We start from the raw sequence: 14415 nt of genomic DNA, 5'->3' as shown, positions 1-14415 counted from the left end.
CCGCCACTGGCCGGAATCCCCACCTCCGGGCCGGAATCCCCACCTCCGGGCCGGAAGCTCCGCCTCCGGCCCGGAAGCCCCGCCTTCGGGCCAGAAGCTCCACCTCCGGGCCGGAAGCTCCGCCTCCGGGCCGGAAATTCCGGCCCGAGTGCGGACATAAAGTTAGTAGTCGTAAATCCATTTTGTGAATACCAAAAGTAGTAAGTTTATTCTGTGAATCGCAAAAGTAGTAAGTTCATTCTGTGAATACCAGAAGTAGTAAGTGCATTCTGTGAATACCAAAATGGTACTAAGTTTAGGATTTTGTCTTAAGTTAATTCTGTGAATCGGGCCCTAATACACCAGAAAACATTTTAAAAACTGGCGTTTCTAGTATGTAACACTTCTATAAGAAAAATAATTTAATGTGTGACAATTCAATGGAGAAATAAGTTAGTCGCTCATGTATTGCAATTTAAACATACAAGTGAAACTTTAATGACACACTGGGAATTGAAATTATGCCGCTCGGAGACTACGACTTTGGCTGGCGGGCTGAGCGAAGGTCTTTCTGCCACTGGAGGTGTGCGTGTGGACACAGGTGCAGGCGTGGGAGCTTCGAGGATTGTGAGACGGTGTAACCGGGACTGCGAGTCCCAGCGGCCCCTCTGCTTCCTGGACATTGGCCGCAGCTGGAGACTCTTCCCGGTCCCTCCCCCCTTTTCCACTATAACTACTTCCACCACAACGCGTACGCGGGACGCGTCCGGGGTGTGTCCCGGGCGAAGCCCGGGCCAAGGGCGGGCCCGTTTAAGCCCGTTCAAGCACGGTCAAGACCGGACCGGGCCACCCCTCTGTCATCCCAAATACCCCCTGCCGTACTGAGTATCGAGGAGGACTGTAAGTACTGTTATTGTTGCTGCTTGATTAACGTAGTATGGCTGCATCATTGACCAGAAGCAGGACTGCACTAACAGGAACTTTGGACAATTTCATTACAAGAGCAAATTCCGTAATTGACCAGGGGATAATATTAATGGAAAGAAGAGTCTCACAAGATTTAGCTTTTGCGAAAAGATCCTCTATGGGTCATATCGCTAATGCTCGCACTCCGGATGCTCTTAGGAGAGAAATGTTAGACAATGGCCCCTCAAGTAGTGATAATGTACCTTGTAGCATAGATCCACCGCAGTCCCTTTCACCTGAGCAAGCTCTAGATTCCACTCTAGCTTTAACAATGCCAAGCTCACCTGAGAGATTAAGTCTCCCCCAGCTGCGAGGAAGATGTGAGGGAGCGATGCCAAAAAGAAAAATAAATATGGCCCCTAGGGCGGGGGGCAAAAAAGCTAAACTTGCCAAAGGTCATACGGGTAGCCAGATGACAAGTAATTCAACTACTACAGCTCCACCTGTTGTTGCTTTAGTTCATGCCCCACCTACACCCATAGAAACTCGGCTAGGAACCTCTATTAGCAGTGACACTCCACTAGAGACACATGACACCCCAGCAGAGACACTTGCCACCGTAAGTGCTCTTTTGAGTGCTATCATCAAGCCCCTGGAATTGAGATTGTCTCGTATCGAGCAACAGCTTTTGCGGATGGAACAGGTGGCGCTGGATATACAGACCAATCTAAAGGTAGACACATCTAATCCATGTCCTGCTCCAGCTGAAAATGGGCATTCCCAGCCCGAGCTAGCTAAAATAAATAACACCACGCCTGTCCCACCAACAATACCAATAGCAATAATTCCAACTACTACGCCAACTACATCATTGCGGAGAGGGGATGCCAATGTAGATAAAGGGAAGGATGGTCAGATGGAGAGCAAGGGTTATCCCCCCAAGGAACGTATTATAGATTTGCCACCTGAATGTAGCCCTTATGTGGCAATTTTGGTTGGAGTCCCAGAGCTTCCAAATTCAACCATAGAACCATACCCTTCTCTTAAAAACAAAGTAATAGATTGGCTCAATAAAAATCAACCACTTCCCCCCCATATTACTAGTGAAATCCTCATGGCACGTAGAGCATCGTGGGTGGGTCATGGTCCTAAAACCAGTAGGGGCGATTGTATCCTAGTAAACTTTAAAGATCCCCGAACTGCTGAACATATCTGCAATTGGAGGCATTACGACCAGGGAGCATTGATCCAAACCTACCCGCTGTCTCACTTTTACCCACCGACCCGCTGGAACGCTGTGGAGAATGGGTGGTCATTGGTACAACACAGAGGAAGAGACAGGTCATTAAGGGCTCCATATGATCATCTGCCAGCACCTCCCAAAATATCGATTCAAAACAGATACAGCTGTTTGGACCAAGTGGATTGACTTGGTCGGGTAATGGGTGATGCCCAAATTCAGAACAATAGTAAAAGTTGGGCCGTTGGTGAGGCCGAGTGCTCGTCAAGAATAGATGGGACATTAATCACTGCTATAGAGAACCATACCCCCTCCGCCGAACTCCCCCTTGAACCCCAAGAGGTTATATCTGATGCCAGGCGCCTAGAAGCCCAAGAGGTCATAGAGCAGCATCTGTGTGAAAGCATCGTTACAAACAGGAGTGACTGTAACCCCAGGGCAACCACGAATATTGAATCCCTGGTGATTGCGTCCTGGAATGTTGCGGGGCTACATAGTAAAATAGCGAGTGATGACTGGGGCACTTTTATTGATGGAATGGACATATGTCTATTCCAGGAGACGTGGGCGAGAACAGAGGAAAGGAGAATGGGATTTGCGGGTTTTACCATACCTGCACGATGGGGGGGCAAGGGACGACCATCTGGGGGTCTTACCACATGGGTGGCAACTCATCTGGGTTGCACAGCTGAGTCTGTTTGTACCCACTCGGACGACATACAGTGTGTAATCCTGAAATGGCCAAATAGCTTTAAGCTGGCTGCTGTGAATGTCTACTCGAGACCTGTTAGTCTAGCTAGTGAGTCTACTACGGTTGACGAACTATCACATTTTCTGTATTCCATTCCAACGGATGTGTTCCTACTAGTAGCAGGAGATTTGAATTGTCATTATGAACCCTTACCAGGGATGGATCATGGTGCACTTGCAACTGAGGATGACTACTGGTCCATTCCGCAAATCCAATCTCCACACACTAGGTCATGGTCCCCCTTTGCAGTCCAAATAACGGCCCTTACACTAAGTCACTCAATTAGGGCCTGTAACGGATGCACCCATTCAGATACACCTGCTAGGTGCACATACAATAAAAAGGGCCACGAATCACGTTTAGACTACATCATGGTTCGGACACAGTTGTGGTCAAAGGTTATCGACCTCGAGGTCATTGTAAGGGATGACAGTGATCACAATCTGCTGAGGCTGGAGTTGGTTTCTCCGGTCACACAACCGAAGGAATTAGGACACAGAGATGTTCGAGCAGATAGGTTAGTCCTAACGAATGATCGGCGCAGGGTCAAGTGGGATAAGGTGGAGGCGTCTTCTGAGGATCTGGCAAGATTGTATAATTCAATCTTGCCGTGTTTTATTGAACTAGATGTTCTAATATCCCAACAACCTCCTCCTGATTTTAATATCAAATTGCAGGCCCTGCATACGAATCTTGTTAGTACTTTATTTGATGTGTTCAATCCAGTAGTAACTAAGAGAAAGAATAGGATTCCTCTCTCCTCTTGGTTTAATGATGCTTGTCGCCTGGCAAAAAAAGAGTTGATTCGGGCTGTAAAATATGGCAATGACAAGGTCCTTATCGCCGCCAAGAGAACACACTATAAAGCTATGTTGAAGCTGGCCAAACAGGACTGGGACTATGCAAAATGGACCGATCTGTCTTGTGCTTTAGAACAGAGTGATGCCCGTAAATTTTGGTCTATAATCAACACAGGAAGCGGCGATCCCAAACCTGCAACCGAACCTAATATAGAGGCTAACATTTGGGAAGACCACTTTAGAGCCCTGTACGCTATTGAAGTTAATATGGACCCACATCCGGTCTTACCATCATCGAATGATCCCTACGACTTTATAGAGTTTTCGGTCGAGGAAGTTGTTAATGCCATCTCTAAAATTCCATCCAGTAAGGTCCCAGGGCTAGACAAACTGCCGGGAGACCTCTTTAAACATCAAATGGAGATCTGGGGACCATATCTATGTATTTTATTTAATGCAATCTTGAGAGGAATGAATGTACCCTGCACCTGGTTGGGTGCAGAAATCGTTCCAATTTTCAAGAAGGGTTCCCCTCTGCTACCGGCAAATTATAGGCCCATTAGCCTCATAGATGTCCCGTAAAAAATTTTTGCGCGGCTCATCCTCGAACGACTGCAGGACTGGATGGAGGAGCACGCTATACTGAGCCAATACCAAGCGGGGTTTAGGAGGAACACCTCTACCATGGATCAAATCTTTCGCTTGTTATTACTATTCTGGAAAACAGCAAAGATTGAGGGTGGCAGCCTCTACATGGTATTCGTGGACCTCCGCTCCGCTTTTGATCTAGTGCCCGAGGAAAACTTTGGGCTGTGCTGGTCAGTTTGGGGGTGCCACTACCAATCCTGGCAATACTGATTAAGTTGCATGAGGGTAATTTTGCCCAGGTGCGCCATGGGAAGAATGGGGCTTTAACTTCTAAATTCCCCATTGGCAGAGGGGTGAGGCAGGGGTGCGTTTTAGCACCTACCCTGTTCTGCCTATACGTTAATGGTGTGATTTCCCATCTTAATAGTGCCCCTAATAATGATGCCCCAATTTTGGCAGGTAGCAGGGTGCCAGCGATTATGTTCGCGGATGACACTCTGCTACTCTCTAAGGGCCTCATGTAGGTAGCATACCAGTTACCACTTCTAAAATACCGAACGTTACCGAATCGGTATTTTAGAAGTGGTAACTCGTATGTAGGTAATGAGTCGGTATTTTTTACCGATTCGTTACAATTCGGTAATTACCGAATCGGTATTTACCGATTCGGTAATGAGGCATACCTTCCCATTGAGGGGAAGGTATGCCTCATTACCGAATCGGTAAATACCGATTCGGTAATGGTGGAGAACAAGCAAGGGTGGCAGGGTGTCACATTGACACCCTGTTGCACCCCTGATTCGGCCATGTGTGCACATGTGGCACACATACATGCCCTAAGGGCATGTATGTATGCCACATTGCACACTGCTACGCGCTTCAAAATGCCCATACACATACATTAATTATTTACCACCAACTATAAGTTGGTGGTAAATACCGACTCTTAAAAACACCCACACACTCCCCCTACATCTCGATTTTGGTTTCGGAATTTACCGAATCGGTAAAATTACCGAATCGGACAAGTTACCGATTCGGTAACATTACCGATTCGGTATTATTACCGATTCGGTAATTTTACCGATTCGGTAAATTCCGAAACCAAAAATTGTCCCCCTACATACCAATAGCCAAAATACCGGTCGGTAACGGTATAATTACCGAAAATCGGCCGTTACCGACCGGTATTTGGCTACCTACATGAGGCCCTAAATCACCAATTGGAATCCAGCGTGTGCTCGATAGTTTCGAGGACTTTTGTAGAGGTCGTGGCCTGGAAATCAATGTGAATAAAACAAAGTATATGGTTTTTAATCCTTCCCCTTCCACACGGCCAAATCCAAAATTAGATTCATCAAATTTGGAAAGGGTAAAAACCTTTGATTATCTAGGAGTAACTTTAAGTGAAAATCTTTCATGGGCTCCACAAATAGCCAAAGCGCAGCTGAAATTAGCTCAGTATGCAGGGGGTATTCTTAGGTTTTCTAATACGTCTACATATAAACCTATTAAACCCGCGCTTGAAGTATATAAGAGCCAGGCCAGGGCAGCAATCTTATATGGAGCGGAACTCTGGGGGCATTTAACAGGGTTGGAACTTCTTAAAATTGAAAATAAGTTCATCAGACAGCTATTATCACTTCCACAAAGTACCCCGCTGCATCCTTTAAGGATGGATCTGGACCTGAGGCCGATTGATGATGAACTAGCCCTGAAGCCCCTTAGGTACTGGCACAGGTTGTGGACTACGCCGGAACTATTGCATTATAGACTAGAGCTGAAGGAAATTGTGGCTAGCAATGGTGTACTAAAAATCCCTTGGTTTATGTTTATAAAATCCCAGTTTATCAAACTAGGGCTAGATGACATGTGGTATGAACCGGAAACAAGCTGCAGGGTGATTTCGCGGAAGATGCTTACTAAGATCTACGTGGATGAGCAACTAAATAGAGTACAGACTGCCCCTAAGAATGGAGTTTTAACGAAATCCTTTTTAAGTGTTAAGGATTTTTATCAATTTGAGAATTTTATGGATATTATCTATCCCATTGCATCAAGAAAACTATATCTTCAATGGAGATACGGCACTTTACCCCTGAGAGCTTTCACCAGTAGTTGGGCACCAACCTCTATTGAGGCCTGCCCTGGCTGTAACTGTGATAAAGAGGATGAGCTCCATGTTATATTTTTTTGCCCTGCATACTCAAAAGCTAGGAAGCATTGGATAGTGCCTATCTGCAAAAACATGGGTTTTCGGCAATGTAGCCATGCTTTTAGAATCCTTAAAACAGACACATCTGAATGTATAGTTTTTGCAGTTTCCAAATTTCTATTAGCAATGTGGAATAGAAGAAGGGGACTGATCATCACCTAATGTATTGTTATGACTTATTTTAATCTGTGTTAGGTCTGTCTGTGTATATATTTATTCTTTGTACTTTTTAAGGCAAATCGCCGAAATAAAGATATCTTGATGATGATGGTAAAAAAAATTATGCGAAAATGGCAAATTTCTAATGTTGTGTGTAATGTTTTTAATGGGTAATACTTCGGATGATACTTTTCTTTTAAGTGCAGTAATTTGGAAGAAATGTGTTGCCTATCAATTTCTGACATCACATTCAGGAGGTCTTCATTCTAGAAGCAGCCCTCTTTCAAGTAAGGGCATGGATCTGTGTCCTGCTGCTCTTGCCAGGGTTTCCAATGCTGCCATTATCAAAACGTCTAAGAACAGTACTCTGGACCAGCTATCTGACTGTAGCATGTCGGCTATGGATAATGACACCAACGGAACGTTTGTCAACCTTGGTGCCCTCGGTGCATTGAGTAATACTTCGTTTCAGTAGTGTAAAAGAAAGCAAAATACTCAGGATCCCATAGAAACAAGAATTTGATGCAGGATAGCCAGCAAGCATTCAGAAATTAAGCAATGCAATTGCTATTGAAATCCATAGGCGTCACCGGGAACTCGGTTACGCCGCCAATATGGCGGTTGTGCCAGTCCCTGGTGAACTTTCCCGGCGAGGGAGGGGGAGGCGGGGCCCGCGCTGATGATGCGCAGGGGTCCCGCCCTCCTCGCCCTCGCCCATTGGCTGAGAGGGTGTTTGCTCCGTAAGCAGTTCAAGTGCTTATGGGGCAAACGCAAGGCAAACGTGTCCCGGATCAAGCCGGGACATGTTTTTTCTGATTCAGGGGGTAGGACCCCTTTAAGAACACCAGCAGGGCGGCGGGAGAGCCTCTTCTTTCTCCGCCGCTCTGCCAGGAAACATCGCCGCCTGACCACTCGTGGAGGACTCCAGGGAGCCTCCGTTGGGAATTTTCTTTCTCTTTCTTTTTATGCAGGTGGCAGCAGTATCGATGACAGCAGGGAGAAGCGGACGGGGGAATTCCGGCAGTTTTTTGTTTCCTGCCCGCTACATGCCTCTGCCCTACGCGGCGGGGGCATAAGGAATTAACCCCTGTTTACTTCTTTTCACGTGCAGGCTCATAAAGAAAGGATTGCCAGCGGATGAAGCCATCGGCCACAGCAGCACCCTTCGCCTTCCTCAGCAGGACCGGACCAGCAAGCACAGATCGGGAGCCAGGCGGGTTGGAGGATACCCTCACTTGCCCCACATTCTTGATCGTGTGGGAGTGGCTCTGGCTGTAGCTGCGGTCGGGGTCCTGCTATTACAGGGAGGTAATGGGCTTTTGGTGGGAATTGTTTGGCCTGCAAACTTAGAGCTGTGTGCAGTGGCGGCTCCCCCATTGGGGCGTGGGGGCATTGCCCCAATACTTCCTCGCGGTGCAAGAAGGCAGAAACATAAATGGTAATAACTACCATTTTATGTTTCTGCCTTCTCGCACGGCGAGAAAGCAGAAGTGCCTGGTGGGGGTGGGCGGTCCTGCTCGAGGGCAGGGGGAGTGGCTTGCCCACTGTTGTGGATACTGACTGTTTGGCCGGCCTGGGTGCCGACCAAACAGTCAGTATGCCCAACAGTGAGCAAGCAACTCCCCCCCCTGCCCTCGAGCAGGGCCGCCCACTCTCCCATTTTCTCTATGCAGGCTGCTGCATGCTGCTGCACGCATCAGCCTACATAGAGAAAATGGCCCTGGTGGGGCGCGCTCCGCCTAGCCTCACGCTTTGTGATTGGCGGAGGGGAGGGAGGGAGGCTGGCTTTCCTGGCTGGCTGATGACGTCGCGGCGATGAGAGCTGCCAGCAGAAATTTGAAAAGGCAGCAGGACGGTAGATGGCGGGAGTCGGCCCCCAGAAGCTGAGGTGAGGACGGTAAGTGCTAAACCTTCCTTTCATTACGATTATGCATTTGAGTTGCACATTACAAAGCTCGCTTAACGTGAATCCTTTTCAAGTTTGCATTTCTGAGCATGACGTGTTTTAATATTTTCCACTTGAAAGTTCTATCAGTACAAGAGCTCGTACCTCTCACTTGGAGGGCATGTTTGTCTTCCTACAATGATGCCTTCGGTACGCCCGAACGTCAGAACAAGAAACGCGCGGTGTGGAGCATGGAATGTGGCCTCGCGCCGCAGGAGAGCCAGGGCCACGCAGCGCGTGCTGGGATGAGGAAGAGCGGGTACAGGCTGCAGTCACTCACCATAGAGAGATTCACTGTAGGTGGTGCCCGCACACGTTGAAGATCAACGGGTCGGGAGGCTTCAGATCCAGGCAAAATATGTTTGCTTTTTTTCTTTCAGGCAGGAGCAGTTTGAAAAGTACAGTGGCAGCTTCCGTGAAAGCATTTTTTAGGCTCGGCAGCAGTTCTGCTTGTTTGAACGGTGCACTTGTCTGTGCTTATGCCAGAAACTCATTGGCACTTGGCATGCGTTACTTTATATATCTTCTGTTTGTGCCAAGGTTCCTAGCAAGTGGCACTGAATAGAATGTCTGCATTTTTGGAAGGTATTATTTTTCATTTAACACCGATGCTACTGTTACGCAGCTTTAAGGCAAGGTGCAAAACTGTGAATATACAAACATTTAAAAATGATACGAGGCATCTTAGAATACAGTAAATGCCAACAAAGAGTACATTTTCACGGCGTACTGCGCAAACTTGACCCGAATCCAATCAGGTTTCAGAGCGCTTTACATAGCACCAGTTACGTTACATGAGGACACACATTAATTTTTTTGTTGGGCACGGGGAGATTAAGTGATTTGCCCAGAATCACAGGATGTTTGGCGTCATTACCAAGACTCGAACCCAGTTCCCCAGGTCCGAGGTCAAGCGCCCTAGCCGTTAGGCCAACTCCTCTCCCAACAGATGGAAACAGCACTTTCAGTTCCCCTTACCCTGGGGGTGTACGCAGTAGTTCGATTGCAAATTTTATTTTATTTAATGAAAGGCCAATATCACTGTGTTGTAGAGAGGAACTAACCGATGCTTCGCATTTTTCCGATCAAATCTATTCCCTTCTGATTTCCCTTATCACGTTACCCCTAACTGTGCTTAATGACATTGAATGCCTCTTTTGTGATGCTTCTCTTGGATTTAAATGTGTGCCAGACCAAATTATAGAAGGTACCATTGTGAACACAATGAGGTCAGTTTAAGGAAGGAGTTGCAAGAACTATTTTAAATTCTCGACCCCAGGTCTAATTGCACATAAAATAGTTTTGTATTGAAATGCCTCTCTTTTTTTCAAAGTTTTCACTGAGGAGACCTGCCCCGTATCGATCGGGTTTGCTCGCTTGGCTTGCTTGTGATGTAACACTCATCCCCAACTTTTACGCCCTACCACCTTCAAAACTCACCAGCCGCCACTGGCTGTGTGGACGGGGGTATTTTTTGTGCAGGGGACATCTGAGGCCCAGGTTACATTGGCTTTTTTGCATTAGTGAGAGGTTTCTCATGCGCATAGGCAAACAAGGGCTATTGGATTTGCAAAGTGGGGGTGAGCGCTGAAGGTCTGTGGGCTGCTCGACGTGGGTAGCAGTGTTTTTTGGGGTAAGTGTTTTTATTTGGGGTGTATTGGCGCCTAGGTGAGGGGTTGCTTAAGCCCATTGACAAACAAGTGCTAGTGTTTTTGCAAAGTGGGCGTGAGCACTGAGGGTTTGTGGGACACAATTGCAGTGAGCAGGTGAACCTTTAGTTAGTGATGGCGCCGAAAGCGAAAAGGGGGCAGGTTCCATCTAGGATGGAAGAGTGGATGGCAAACATGATGCGCTCCATGAGCGATCTAAATCAGACAGTGGCAGATCTAACCGGAAGGGTAGATGGTCAAGAGAACACAGAGGACAGGCCCAGGTGCTCTATTGTGGCACCCAAGGCAGCATTGCCTCCCGTGCCCTGGAAATCCAGGCAAAAGCGTGCGAAGGGAGGGCTGTCCCAGAGATTCCCGCAGTGCCAGTATTACCGGAACCGCTAGAACCAACCCAGCCACGGAGCCGGTAGCGCCAGCCATGCCAGTGCCAGTAGTGCCAGTGGTCCCAGTAACAATGTTGCCAGCCATACCGGTGCCAATAATACCTGCCATCCCGTGTCCTGAGGCTCCATTGCCATCAGTACCAGCCATCCCGGGGCCTGAACTCCCAGTACCTGGGGTCCAGGCGAGAGGGCGACTCCAGGGGGGGCGACCCCCAACAAGTGCAAATGAGACCCCAGCTCAGCCTTTGGTTGCAGCAGCCAGTGCTCCCAACTTAGCGCCAGGTCAGGAGGATATAGTGGTGAACCTAGCAGCATTACTACCATGGCTGGCAAAAGCAGGGGCAGTGATTCCGTTTACAGGTAGTGGGGTCCTGTCAGCTGAGGGTAATGCCTTAGAGGAGGCAAGAAAGTTGGTAGTGCGAGTAGAGAAAGCAGCACAGGTGGTGCCCCCACCAGTTGAGGTCCCCACAAGGGCAGGGAACACCGCAAATGACTCAGGACCCCCAAAGAAGGCCGCGGCAGGGTGACCTGAAGACGCCAGGACGCAAGCGGGCGCAAGCGGACACATCGGCAGGTACAGTACAATTACTGCCAAGTTTAGGTTTGGGGAATGTATGCTCTAACAGGGAGCGTCTGACTCAGCACATTGCGCAGGATGCGAAAGAGCAGATTTGGAAGAGCGAATATGTAAACATGTTTTCCTTGTTGGTGGACAAAAATGAGAAGGAAGAGGCCAAGAAAATAAGGGAATGGGCTCACCCAAGGGACTGGGCCAATTGGCCGACTAGAAGGAAGGTTGAAGAAACACGGATTAATTGGATAAAGGCATTTGGGAACTTCCATGCTGTAATGATAGAGACATTTCCGAGGTTAGGCACAGAATTGGTGTGCTACCAGAAGAGAATTACATGTGCCCATGATGAGTATGGTGGGATGTGCTGGAAGGAGTATGACAAGGCTTTTAGAAGGGTGGGGGTGGGCTGAAATGGAATCCTGAAAATGCAGGATGACAGCACTGGTCTACAGTGCGCATGCCAGATTGGCGGGCCGTCTTGCAACGGCCAGCACCGACATGCGCACTGGAGACCCAGCAATCCAAAGGCTGTGTAACAGCCTGGGGATTGCTGGCACAGGCCCCCAGCCTCAAAATGAGCACCGGGTGAGTCTGCTCCCACCAATCCTGGGGGAGCTTTCACAGCATGAGAGCAGCTCCAGGATTGGTTGGAATTTCTTTCTACGAGCAGTAAGGAAAGCCTTTCTTTTCCTACTCGTGGACAGAAAAATAAAGTTATGCGCTGGCCATGACAAGGGATTTAAGCTAAGCAAAGGTACTGGAATAGACATTGATCAGGCATAGGTGGACATCACTTGCCGGTTTTTAGAGCAGTTTGTTAGTTCTTTAAGCCAAACGATTTTGCCCAGGGAAAATGTAGCTTTCAAACTGAAGATTCGTATATGCACCATTAAGACACCGCCTGTCAGTGTTTCCTGGTGCAGGCCTCATGTTACCTGCTCATTGAAGGAATAACTCTTGTGGTGCTGAATGGTGTGGTCGACTATTTTGCACCTTCGGCATCTGCTCCAGCGATGCGGAACTGCAGGTGGGGGGCACTCTTCATTCACTCACTGGGGCTCAAAAGCGTGGCAGGTGCTCCTTTCTGGCAGTTCCAGCCTGGCTTCAAAGTATTAAGGAAATAAATAGCACCATTAACATTTATGTTATAATTTAATATTAATTTTTCATACTTCGTTGGATGCCAAAATCTTCCTCAGCTTGTTTCTGGCATATCTAGCCCTCTCACCTACTCTCTAAAGAAATTTGGCATTCTCCATCTTTGTTTGCTATTAGAACAGGTAAAATAAGCCCTACTTTGCATTTGTGGGTGTGGCGGAATGTGATAACAGGACCTTTCATTGCCTCTCAATTTATCCCTAAAGATTTCTTAAGTAGCCAATCACCTCTTTAATGGGCGCCTTGCAAGTGGGCTGATTGGCTGTCAAAGCCGAGACCCTTGGGGATTACTAAAAGCAGTGGGGAGCTAGACAATGCCTTCACAGCCTGCAAAGGACGTTCGGAAGAGCTGCTTAAACCCTTTGGCTGCTGGGGGCGGGGCTGACAGACCACGTGGTGTGTGTGGCGTGGGGCACCCGAAGCTCTTTTAGGCCAATGGGCGTGGCCGGCTGCTCCGCCGCGATAAGTAAGCTAAGGGCTCATGTTGGGTGAATGCTTATGACAGATGTTAGGGAAGGTCTTAGGGTAGGCATGCTGGGTACATGAATTGTATTAGTCTGGCTTAGGGGTAGTGTGCAAGGCGAATGCCTAGGGTTTTGTGAGGTATTGCTGCAAAACTGTTCTGTTAAAGCGGCCCTCTGCACTTAATTCATGGGCTGAGTCTGACGCGGGCCGTCTCGCCGGAAATTCTTTTTCAGGAGCAATTAAGACGACCTAATTACTGACAGTTTGGGTCTGCCGTACTTCAATTTCTAATTCTATTCCTAATGTAAAATTATAATTAAAAATACATTTGAAAAAAAGACCACGCTTGCAGCAGTGCATCGAAAGACAGACGACACCCATTTTGGGGTTCGAACTCGCGAGCAGCCGTTCCTGGCTGATGCTTCCTGAGTCCCGCTGCACATCAAACACACCTCTGAAGTCGTTACAGCCTGAAGGCAGGCATCATTCAATCATTCATTAACTGAAAGTAAACATGAATCTATTGTGTCCATATGACACCGAGTGCAACCGTAGAATTAACAAGCATTTGCAATGCAATAGGTCTCGCATTTGCGAGAGTTTGAGCTGTTGGCATTGTAAATGACAATGCCTTTTATTTATGCGTTTGAAAACCTGCAAGCTGTGCGTAAACAAGCACTTTGTACTTATAGTCCTTGCTTATAAGAAGCAAAGCTGGCAGTCTGTTTTACTGCCAGCCTTGCTTTTCGTAAGCAAGGACTATATGTACAAAGTGCGTGTTTTATACACCGGTTGCAGGTTTTCAACACAAATTAATAAAAGGCATTGTTATTTACAATGCCAATAGCTCCAACTCTCGCAAATGCGAGACCTATTGCATTGCAAATGCTTGTTGGGAGTTAGTCACATAAGTGTGAATTAGTGTAGGGGACAACCTTCTGCTATGAGACACACTGATGGGTGGGTGTGTGAATGAGAGGTAACTTTGTACAAGTTAGGCACTCAAGTGTGAATTAGAGTAGGGGACAAACCTCTGCCATGAGTTACGCAGTGATGTGTGGGGGTGTGAAGGAGGGGTGCCTTTTTCGCCTTTTTCGGGAGTTAAAGGGAGAAGTGTGAATTAGTGTAGGAGGCAACCCTTTGCCATTGGTGAAACACTGATGTGTGAGTGTGTGAAGGAGAGAGAAGACTTTGTCCCCAGTTAAACACTGAAGTGTAGTGTAGGGAACTCACGTTCCTCGTGTCCTGTTCATATTGCCAATCCCTCTCCCCCCCCCCCCGCCCCCTCTCCGGCCTGCTCACTCATTATGTGCACTCAGTCATACAATGCGCACTGAATATCACTCTCATTTACCCAAGTCATTCTATGTGACTATTCATTTTACTTGCCAGAGCCACCTCTCTTCTCGCTTAGAGTGCTTCCTCAGGCCTAGGTGCCAGCTTCATATTATTTCTGATAAGTCTGACTGTGGCTCGTGTTCTTTTTTGACTTCAATTGCACCACTATAGAAAAAATAATCCTATCCGCTTGATGTTGGAAAACCGTTTTACCACAAATGGATTACTTGAAACACGTATTTTT

General features: G+C 47.6%; 1 long non-coding RNA gene across 1 annotated transcript in view; it reads right to left on the bottom strand.

The window, feature by feature from the left end:
- LOC146812562 (uncharacterized) overlaps positions 1-12681 on the bottom strand; it is a 29732-nt gene extending 17051 nt beyond the window's left edge. The window contains exons 1-2 of the long non-coding RNA XR_014965953.1: positions 12596-12681; positions 12146-12312 (exon numbers count right to left, since the gene is read on the bottom strand). This is a non-coding gene — a long non-coding RNA (uncharacterized LOC146812562). The remainder of the gene's footprint in view (positions 1-12145; positions 12313-12595) is intronic.
- Between the last annotated feature and the right edge of the window lie 1734 nt (positions 12682-14415).

The sequence above is a fragment of the Triturus cristatus genome, chromosome 7 (assembly GCF_964204655.1).
Source record: "Triturus cristatus chromosome 7, aTriCri1.1, whole genome shotgun sequence".
In the NCBI taxonomy this organism is placed as follows: domain Eukaryota; kingdom Metazoa; phylum Chordata; class Amphibia; order Caudata; family Salamandridae; genus Triturus; species Triturus cristatus.
This window is presented reverse-complemented; position numbering and strand designations above follow the sequence as displayed.